This window comes from Sphaeramia orbicularis, chromosome 24 (assembly GCF_902148855.1).
Source record: "Sphaeramia orbicularis chromosome 24, fSphaOr1.1, whole genome shotgun sequence".
NCBI classification, from domain to species: Eukaryota; Metazoa; Chordata; class Actinopteri; order Kurtiformes; family Apogonidae; genus Sphaeramia; species Sphaeramia orbicularis.
The window spans coordinates 28,966,091-28,978,219 of NC_043979.1; the positions used below are offsets into that span (position 1 = coordinate 28,966,091).

General features: G+C 36.5%; 1 protein-coding gene across 1 annotated transcript in view; it reads right to left on the reverse strand.

The window, feature by feature from the left end:
- Window positions 1-12,129, reverse strand: part of aven (apoptosis, caspase activation inhibitor) — a 58,234-nt gene that overhangs the window by 27,996 nt on the left and 18,109 nt on the right. The window lies entirely within an intron of this gene.

Sequence of the window (12,129 nt, forward strand, 5' to 3'; positions counted from 1 at the left end):
AGTTTGAATGAACTGCAGTCTCCCATGTAAAACTTCCATTGTTAGAAAAAATTATATATTGTGTGACTGCTCTTACTTTAACCAAAACTTACTTGTAACATCCTGATTACATTCACCTTGTTATGTAATCTTCAAAAATCTGCAGTGCCAGTGATGACTTAGGTGTGTTATATAGATAGTCAAGTGTTTTAAATACAGTATGTACTTGAAGCAGCCCTTTCATTTACATTCCTCAGGCTTAGTAACATTTTAAAAACTTTTGTGAATGTGAACATTGAAAGCCACACAATGAAAGCCTCCGATTCAGTGACTTAATTTAACCTCAGATTTTTTTTCACCTAAGAATGAACACCACTCTAGTCCATTTTAACACCTTACAAAAGTATGTGTCATTCTTACATGGTTACGACACCTCCTTAGAATAAAACACAGGACAGCACTGAAAAATAAATCAGCTGAAGACTGTAGCAGGGCTGCACCAAAGCCGATTGTGGTTTCTTTTTCTTGTTCCAAGTTATTATGAAACCACAAACAAACCATAATTTCTTAACTATTTTCCTTCTTTTGTGGTTGGTTAAATGTATCCCTTTTTGTCATCACCGTAAAATTCAAAATTCAGGACGAAAAGCCGATAATTGATAATTAAATGACTATTTGGATGATGCCAATGTTATTTTTTATGTTGCTATTTATTCCCAATTTTGTGTCACAGGAAAAAAAAAAGACATTTTAGTTATTATACATATAAAAATTGGTTAATTTCACAATTTATAAATGTATTTCAACCTTTGATCACAATTATACTTGGTGTAGCTATTAGATCCACCCCACACCATCAGGGGTTTGTCCTTGGTCTGTCCAACCCTTTCCCCAGGTTTCATGTAGAACTTAAATGATTACCTGTCAACTATTAAATGGCTAAACCTAATCTGATAACTGATTAATCAACGTCAGCATTTTTCTTTTCATTTACAACAAATTGTTATAATCCCCTGATTGCTAACTCTGTTGAATATTTTTTACTCTGTAACTCTAAACTAAATCTCTGAGTTGTTGACCAGTGAGAGATTTGAAGTTGCCATCTTTGACTTTGGAAGCACTGGTCACTATTTTTATAATATTTTACAAACCAAACAACTACTTCATTAATCAAGCTTGATCAGCTGCAAAAATAATTGTTAGCTGCAGCCTTAGGTTCAAGACAATTTGTGCAGAATTTTTTCTGTAGTCTAGCAAGCACTTATACTTGGAGGTAATTAGACACAGAACGAACTGACCTGATACATGATAAAATTGAGTACCATGTGTTTAACACTGACAATCCCAATGAGTTGTGCAGATGAAACATATGATCAATTTGATCTTTGAAGATAATCAATACACACATAAATTCAGACAGAGTCTATGATTGCTTTTACAGGGTGCTGGTTCACTTGATAATGTGTGAAAGAGCTATACTATAGAAAAAGAGCTAATGTATCTGTAGGCTAAACAACAGACAATGAGGTGAGAACGACTGTGTAGCGTAAAGTGAAAGGACATATGGGTCACTCATTATAAAGACACATGGAGCCTCAACTGATAGGTTAACAGACTGGATCAGTTAACAGCTATTACCGATTACAAGTGTGCTAACAAAGGATCGATCATTTTAAAGCAGCAGCCTATGAAGGTACATAGAGCATTATTCATCTTGCAGTAGATATTATTCCCACCACTTGGCGGTAAACTTGCAAACAGAAGCATTTATACAGAATGATGGGAAAAGTGTTTCTATTTAAAGTGTGCATATTTTTTTTATTGCTGAACAAAAGGACCACCTTTGTTTTCTCTCTTCACAAAAAGCTCTCAAAGGCCACAGGAAGATAAGAACAACGCACCCACAGGCAGCTAAATAAAGACCTGCGGATCGCCTTAAATAAGCATCAAACCGCCAGATAGCATAGACGTTTCAATCCTTTTGAAGACCTGAGCGGATGAAACACGACAGCCAATACAGTACTTAGATCCTAACAAGATATCCAGAGCAGCCACCGCGGTGATGTATCCACTCCAGAAATCCCGAGTTCCTCTGTTCTTGTAGTAAATTCATCAGAGGACACTCATAACTGTCTGAGTCCGACTGAATTATGAAGCTGCACTCTCACAGACACAAAACATACACCACCACCTGCACTCAGTAAGAACACTCTTACAAGACAAATACAGTCTGTAAGACCATTCATTGTTCTGGCTGCACAAAAACCAGTGCACCAGCACATTTTACCAGAAGGCCTGCAATTAAAGTGAACAAATACTGAGCCAAGTTTTCTCAGGACTCAGTAAAGTGTTTATGGTCTTTTGGTAATTCATCTGTCACTTTTTCTATTAACTAAAGTACTGTGCAAAAGTTTTAGGCCACTACTAGGTTTGTTGTTTTAAAAGGGTCATATTTTGCTAAACCCACTTTTATTAGTCTTTGGTACATTTATTTGTGTATTTTTGGATCCTAATGGTTCAAAAAGTTTGAATTTGAACCCTCCAGGTGCTGCAAAGCTATCTTTATATTCATTTTGGCAAAAGTTGAGTAGATTTCTAAGACCTGTTTTAATTCCTGCTTAATTTGTTATGTTTATAACTAGCTATGTCACAGCATTTGCACATATAAGGTCAAGACTTCTGACAAACATTTCTCCGAAAACACCATAATCGTTTGTCAGCAGCAGCGGTTGTAGTCCGCACTGAAAATATGTCCAAATTTCGAGCTGATTACCTAAAATGTTCAGTTGTTGGTTGAATGGGACAGAGCAGCACGGCCAACAACCTGGAGGGGGTGGGGCGTGAAGTGGCTCATTTGCATTTAAAGGGCCAGCACTCAGAATGACCTTTCTGGTGTCATTACTCAGAAATAGGGTTAAAGATGGACCTTTGGAGTTGAATTAATGAAGAATTCAGACCCAAGAATAGCATTTATAGTTTATGTAGACCACAGGGAAATGTTTTAAAATGCATAATCCCATTTTTTTAAAAAAGCAAAATATCACTCCTTTAAGTATGCAGTATCAGCCCTTGTATGAATATACGAGGGCCGTTCAATAAGTTCATGGCCTCACCCAGAACAGAACAACACAGACTGATAATTTATATTTTATTTTTCGACATAATCTCCATTTACAGCAATGCACTTGGTCCATCGATGTTCAAGCATCACTATCCCATCACGAAAGAATGTAACATCCTGTATTATAACAACCAGTATTTCTGGGTGAGGCCATGAACTTATTGAACAGCCCTCGTATGTACTGTATTAAAAATAAAATACTAATATCATAGAGGCTATATGGGATCATCTGGACAGAGTAAAGAATAAAAGATAGCCTAAATGTAAAGGAAAAACTCAGAAAAACTAAGAAATTCAGGTATAATAAATTTGGTATAATATTCAATTACTACTATTCCACTAAATCCAAATAAAGGTCACACCAAATATTGGCTTTTACCTGCAGAAGCATTTTAATTCACTTTTTTGTTTATTGCAATATGGTGCACATATGTCCTGCTCATTACAACCCTGAAAAAACAACAAAACTAATGACTTTCACACAGTACTGTAAAACTGTAGTGGCGGTGGTGGTTGGGGGGTGCATAGTGCTCTGCTTTCATTGCATGCATTCATTCATTTCATGCATTCATCACACTCATAATATTACCATCACTTCCTGTTCTTTTGCCACGTTATTAACCTCATAACTTTCTCTGACTTGCCTCAAAATTTAATAAAACTCTGTGTAAGCCTGTCACTATTATTATTATTATTATAGTAAGCCGATTTGAGGAGACAACGATCATCTTACTGAGATGTCACACCATAAAAGTCAACAACCTGAGTCAATAAGCCCTCTGGGAGGAAACATTACCCAACACAGCCTTAGATTAACACAAGCCACGGTGCACCTGCGCAATATTGACATCAGTCACCAATTGTCTGACGGATATGAAGATCATTACAAACACATATCAATAAAGATTTAACATCTATTCAGTACTGATATGCGGAACCATTTCCGTTTGATTTGTGAAAGCATTCGATGTAATGGCTGTATTTACTAGATATTCATCACAAGACACAGCACAAGCAGACAATAGGCAGCCACAGATCCACAGTAAAAGAATGGTCGAGTGACAGTAATTATCCACAAGGTCAGTGTTTTTCTGATACTAGGACTGGATGCAACCACAAAATACAATCTTAGTGTTTCTTTCTAATGATTTTTTTCTCTCTACAAGAATCAATGACTCAGAAATAGTTTTGTTATTAAAACCATTTGCCCATAAGTACGACTTTTAAGGTTGACAATGTGAGCTATTTGCCAGATAATAAAGGTAATACTGATTTTGTTTCAGGTTTGTTGTGCGGTTTTTACTGTTATTTGTAATCGACAGCATGGCCGTTTGTTCAAGGCCCAACATTGCAAAAGTGCACCAACTCCATATCACAAGAAAATGACTACCTTTCTCTGTACAATTTCTTCATCTTCAGTGACTGCAGCTGCCTCTACTCAGGCCTGTTGTCGACCAGGAACGCTCCCATGTGCAGGAATCTCCAAAGAATCGCCAACTGTCTACATTACTGTCGCAACTACAAAGAACTCCTGGCACAGGCATTTGAGCAACAGCAGAGGAATAACTGATCCAAGTTTGGAGATTCAGGCATTTTTCAGACTGTTCAACAACAAGACAACAGTCCAAATGGACAAATCAATGCAATACATGTACTTTTTGTAGAGAATAAAGAGCTCTGAAGTTATACCCAAGATGCCAGTGTATTGGATTGCAGATATGTGTACAGACAACTTTTAGAGTCCAAGAAAGTAACACAGTGATAAAGGCTAAAAAGACTGTTGTTTTCACCACTGGACACAGCTCTAAATGAAAAGAATGGAGTTTGATGCTGAAATCACAGTATTTCTTCGAAAAGGGTGTGTTTGTTTATGAGGCAGATGAAGGTATAAAGTCATTTTGTGATGTTATTATCATTACCAAGATGACCATTTGTTGACCTGTGGTTCAGACTAAACTGCAACACTTCTGGCTTCCTTTGGATGATTCCAAATAGATCTTTTGTACAGTTACTGATGACAAAAACTATACTGAAAACAGGTGATTTGTGGTTTTACTGTGGCTATTTTCTGTCAAAAAGCTAAATAAAAGAGCAAGTTAACAGCTTTAATGTAAACTATCAGCTGACACTGACGCGAGTGTTATTTTGTCCACCTATGAGTTTTGTGTATTTTTTGAAGAGGAAAAATGAATGTTACCATAATACGGATGTGTGCAAACAAGGATCTTTATACTTTATTCGGTGAGTGATACAATCTGTGGATACATTGTGCTGATTCTTTGGTGCTTTTGGTAGTCCTAACTGTGTTCTGTTAGATGACTTCCTATTGCTGTTGAGAATTTAGAATATAAGTACTAAATATAACACTTTCTTTGTGCAAGATTTGTACACTTGCTGACATTAGGCCACTGCATTTCAACATAACAGTATCTTGTATTGTATATTGTTAGTGCCATAGGAGTAGGAGAAAAGCAGTGGAAAAAACTCAATAATGCAGATAAGGATTTTTGCCCCCGAGTCAAATTACAACCTTTACCAGGTCTAACTGAGTCCCTCCTTTGGGGGTGGTAGTACAAAAGGCCCTGAAAACTCCTGGGCAGAGCTTAAAGGTTTACTTGATGCTGATTGGATAGACTCAGAGCTGGATAAGAAACATGGCATTTTAAAGCCCCGCAGAAGAAAAGTAGTAATTAGTAGGATTCAGGAGTATCGACAGATTTTACAATCGAATGAATAATGTACGATAAGTGGACCAACGCAGATGTGCAGGCACTCTTGCACTCTACAGCCAAATCCATTGCGTAATGATGTAACAGATTATATCACTGGTGGTCTGTCTCTACAGTGGAGACACAGCAGCTGAGAGGGCCGAGTGTGAGGAAGTTCCTGTAACCCCCCCCCCCCGCTTGTAACCCTAAATTTATGTGGTGGAAACGCACCTATAGATGTCAGTGTATTGAGGCTATTATTGATTTAGGCAACTGAAATAACTGCTAACTTAGTAATGGCTGATGTCAACAAGTGGCAGACTCCAACACAAACTTCAAGGCATGCACAAATATGTCCTTCAAGTATGTTTAAGCGGCTTCCGTTTTTCTTTAGAGGCCTTTTTTTTCTACATAAGGTAGTATCAGATTGTAAATGAACTTCAATCAAATATGCTTGTGTATCAGTTGGATTTTTTTAATGAATGTAATTTATCTCTGTCACTCATATTCCAATCTCAGGCCACATCATCTTCAAACACAAGCTTTTAAGAACAGAAGGAGGAAAATGCTCTATTGATTAATAGAGCCACTTCAAGGAGGCACCATTTCACTAGCCAATGTTTCTATTACATTCTTTTGATCCCATATTAAAATGCTTGTGGGATGAAACATCTACATTGGAGGAAATATTGCATCATAAACTACTTGAGGCAAGATCACCTCAATTTACAAACATAACCGATGGTCATTTACAGAGAACTCCTGTTTGTTTTTGTATAGGCCGTTTGACTGATCCTACATGTTACATTTGGTTGGTCAGAGCTAATGAGCAGCTTGAGTTGACATTAAATGCAAAAATGCTCAGGCAAGAGAGACAACCAACAGGTTTTGGAAGCCATGTTTCTGGTGGAAAGCTTTATGCATCATTATTATCAGCTCTGCAATTGTTATTTACCACAAGACAGGCCAATACAGTGTGGGAGGTGTGAAGCACCCAAAGCAATTATCTTTAATTGAGGCAGAGAATCACACCATTAAGTGACTAATTTGTTTTTTCTTTCTAAACCACACTCTTTGTAATACTTGGGAATTAAGGATTGTTGCCTCGACCAAGTGTTTTAGGGAACATATGGTAGTTGGTTGGTTGGTTGTTAGCAAGTTAATGCAACAACTACCTAGGTAATTTCCATGAAACTTATTAGCTGGGTAGAAGGGAAACTTGAAATTTATGACCAGGATAATTGGTTAAACGAACACTTTGCTGGGCGAGAACCTAGACCTGAAAAGATTAAGGAGGGCCGACGAAATCTACCAAAGGCAACATCCACACCAATGTGCTTTCAATTAGAAGGAGTTTAAAATGAATGATCTGTGTCAACACACATTTTTGTAAAATGTTAGCAATAATTTCTGAACATTCTAACACACCTGAAACACGTAACACAAAAACTGTTAGACATGACACTGCAAACTACTCGAATAGCAATGTGCCTCCTTAATATGTGGATATTGAAGAATTTAGAACAGCAAAGACCTCTCAAAGACTTAAGAATATTTTAGAACTGCAACATGTGTTATCCGTAGGTAAAAACAATCCTGGATTACATGTTCTGTTATCAGGGATCCGGTCTTTTAGCCTGCTGAAAATCTTGAAAATGGAAAACTCATTTTCTGCACATTGTTGAATACAGCTTAATGTGTGAAATTTCAAACTCATTTTCTGAGGAAACAAAATATTTTCCAGACACTGTCAGGAAAGATGCCAAGGAGTCAGGAGAAAACCATATAGGGACAATGAGGTCCACCATTGTTGTTGTGCTTTAAGTTTACACTACACTAAAAGCAGAGTATGTACACAGACATACTGTATATCATGGTTGTGTAGCTCTGTTAAGACCGACTGAAAATCCAACTGGGTCAGCCTATTTGCAAGTCGAGGAAGCTCTGAACCACTAACTCTAAGTTTGCACTGTAGACAGGGGTAAAGTAACAAACTCCCATGAGACAAGTTAAATAAACGATTCTGTTGTGACACACTGTGTGACAATCAGTGACAAAGTGGTGGATCAATAATAGGGGAAAAACCCCCGAAGACATCCAGTTACGTAGGAAGAATCCTTGACTATTTTCATATACTGAAAATAAAATCACAGTCTTTTGATAAACGTAGGGCTTCCCTTTGAGCCACAATAATGAACACAGCTCATAACCAAGCCACTGTACTGTTCTCCAATTAATCACGACAGCCTATAGAACCTTTAATCCATAACAATAGTTGGGGAAAACATCACTGTGAAAGAGTGCTGGTGTCACAAGGGGCCAACTATGTAGGTGGAAGCCTGTGATGTGTTCAATTTACGGAAATCGAGCAATCACTGTGTATCTGTGAGCCTCATTACATGAACTCCCTCAGGAATATACTAAACATGCCTCATATCCCCTGCATTGCACTTTACCGATAATCAATAATGAGCCTGAGGGTTAGCAGGCCACAGAAATGCATGATATATTCATATGAAAGAAAAGCGGTTCAAAGAAATGAAGAGCAGTCCGTTTGATCCCATGCAGTGAGGATGAAACAGCCACCAAGGTAAATTAAAGGTTTAGACCACTTTCACATTAAACATCACATCCTGACACTGCTGTCATTTGTAACAATAATTACACAGTTGAACTGGGACAAAATGCATCATTTCAGATACAGAGAAAGAATAAATACTTCCATTAGTGATTTATCTGTGTTTGCTGAGAGCTCTTTACCACATTTATTTATTTGTTACAAGCATTTTGATGGCTCACATAAATGTATGACTTAAGGAAACTGTACTTAATCCCCATTCTAAAGCATATTTTTGTTTGCTGTTTTTCTTGCTAATATCTGAATATAAAGTGACAATCTATAGTGCAGCGCCAGAGTCGTTATTAGGTTTGTTGTTTTGGCAATGTTATAATGACTACACCAATGCAACTCTTAGTCTCTGTACAATGATGCCACCAGGATTTGCAGGAAATATGTGTAGCATTAAAAACAAAAGTTTCAGGGATAAACTACTTCTATTAAGCAGAGACCTCCCTTTGTCCTAAAAGAGCTTTCAACTCCTTTGTTTATTTTACACCAGGTTTCATTCAACACATGTCCAACACATTTCGTGGGGGCTACTATTAATCATGGAGAGGAATGTCCTACTAAACATTGTCTTTAGCCTGTAGACGTCATTTAGTTCTAAGCATTGTGTGTGTGTTTTCGATACTGTGCATTTATTTCCTGATTTTCCCTGTCACATCTGAAGAAAAGAGACTGAGAAATAAATATGTATGCTTATTTCAATCCTGCAAAAACAAGAAAGCTAAACTTGCCCCAAGACTTTTGCACAGTACTGTAAAACCTGTGTGTTTTTGTAAGTATTGCAATAATAACAATAACAACAACAGGAAAATATCATGCAACAATCAGTCAAATATTAAACTTCCAAACCCCATGCTACAGTTATCACACCAAAACCCCTAGAAACATCAGGAAATTATCCTGTAATTATCATTAGCTACATTAATTTTTCCTTATATTAAGCATCAGCGCAATGTGATGTCTTTATATTCTTTTTTTTTTTTTTGCAATCAAAAATAAGAGTACGTGAATGAAGTTTAGTGTCAGATATGAACCACCTAATCTTCACATTTAAAAAGCACCTGCAAAAATATATACAATGTGTATTACAACATAAAATGGCACAGTAACATCAATCTTTATCACCGGTTTGTACCTGGACAAAGCTTATTGTTGTGACAGTGTAGTAGGTGCTGATGACATGTTGGACACCACGTGACATGGTGATACTAATTGCATCAACAGCAGTCACCAAGCTGTTCACTACCAGAGTGGACAGCACTTCTAATTCAAGCGCTGCTTCCTTTTCTAAGTCAAGACTAAGGATAGATTGCACAGATTGTAAATTCCTTTGGGGCAAATTTTGGATTTGAGGCTGTAATAATTAAAATGGCTTGACTGTAGAAACAAAGAGCAAACACACAGGCTTTTTAAATCATATTCTATTGAAATGTAGCCTATGCGATATGAATGCTTTAGATGGACTACAGTATGTGAACATGATGCTAAAAGATGCTTTAAAAAGTGCAAACAACAAACATGTAGAAACCTCCTCTTACTCAAAATATAATTACACACAGCTTGAGGTGTTAGCAAGAAGTCAGACAAACTGGTAGTGAATAAACACAAGAAAAAAAAAAATCATGCATCATAATTAAATGTTCGTCCTAAAGTTTTTTGAAAGGTTGTTGCTTTGGCAAGTGTTTGTCATGTTCTGACAAACTACAAATAACTGTCTGATTTCTTTAAATTTCACTCAGGGCCAAGACTAAAATAATGATTTCATATGTACACTGAAAATTATTAATTGATTGTTTAGAACATTTGTGGACAAATCACTACTAATAAGATTTTTGGAATTTATTTATTACCTCTGCCAAGGAGGTCCCATTTGTCTTGACAAAAATGTCACAACACAGAAATGATGCAACAAAACACAAGACAAAAAGATGCTACAACATGAAAAAGATACAAGAATACAGAAAAGAACTGATGAAAAAGATGCAACAAAAAAAAAATGCAATAAGATGAAAATAACAGAATAGAAATAGATGTAAAAATATTAAGCATTCCAAATGACAAAACAAAATGCAACCCAAAAAAAATCACAATAAAACCAAGAAGACAACAATATGAAAGAAAAAAAAAAAGACATATGACGCAAATAGCTTTTGTCAAAAATTCAGTAAAGTGAATCCAAATATCATAGTGCAGTGAAATGGCTCCTGTCTGTTTTTTTATTGTTAGATCTGATGTTGCTTCATTTTACTGCTCTACATGTTTAAGGTTAAGCTAATTTAATTAATATTGACATGCATAAAATATTTAAAAGTATTGCAAATGTTCAGCCCAAACATGTGTTTAATTACCATTTTTTACCCATAAAGACCCAGTGCTACTTTTACGGCAGTTTGCAAATGAATTTTTTCTCTATATTGCCCCTTTCTTAAGTGATTTATCAGCGTTTATTGTGTTATTATCCTCTTTATTTTTCATTTCTTCAGCAAAAATCTGGTATTTTTCTATATTTAACTTACTGATCATGTAGATGTTCATAAAAGCTTATAGTAAATTGAAAAGTTATTATATCAGAAACAGAGAAAACTGAAAAAAAAGTGTCTTTTTCAGCTAAATATATCACTAACTGAATATAAAACAAGTGTATCCATCCACTGTCATTGATCCACCTCCATGGGTTTTATTGGTCAATCAATGTTGTAGAAGATGACAGTGTTTCCATGGTAACTACGGAGCCTTTGAACACCCAAATGGGTCATATCATATGACCATGAAAAGACAGCAAACTTCATTTAACACCAGTTATTTACATGGATTGATAGGATTAATGGATCAACAGGTGTTAAATATTTTAGATCAGTAGATGGTTTCGGTCGACGGTGAATGTTTGAGTCTTTACGGGTTAATTTCACCATTGATAACAGCAAAGTATTCCATTTACCCTCAAGAAAAGCAGTAATCTGCACATCTTAGACAGTCCACACGTCAGGTCAGCAGATTGACGCAAAAAATATGATCCACGTGGAAAGGTAGGACATGGGCCAAGGACACATCCTTGTATTTTAGAGCACGTCCATAAAGAGAGGCGGATTTTCCTTCACAGTTTTTAAAGTTGGAGAGGTATTTTTTCCAGTAGGACCAACTTTAAACTTTAAGACCTCTGTTGCCACTTTGATGGAAAGTATTTGCGGCCTTTTGTATCATCTACTGATTTGACATGTCACAGAGGCTCCGAAAAAAAAAAAAAAAAAAGACTAACACGTGACAATAACATTGGAACTATGAGGGTTACAAGGAGAGAATGATAAATAAGGATAATAACACTTTGGTGGACAAGAGACACCTCTTGCCTCTTCATTTGAATTGTTGCCATCTGGGCAGTGATACTGTCTCCCTCATTCACCAAAAATAGATCCAAAGTTTCATGTGTTCCACAAGTCATTAAATTTTTAAACAAATGATGCATGCAGGATGTCCAGCTGGTCCAGCCTGCCAAATTTGTTGAAAGGTATGTGTAAGGGTACAAGTATGTCTACTGGTGACTCTGTAATATTGTGATGAAGTACTTTGGGTGTATGAGTATGTGTAGGAGTGTGTCTACTGGTGACTCTAATGTTTTGATGAAATGCCTTACGCTAAATCCCACAGGGACAAATAGGTTTCTATTCCATCAAAGCATATTAATAGAAAGTATGTTT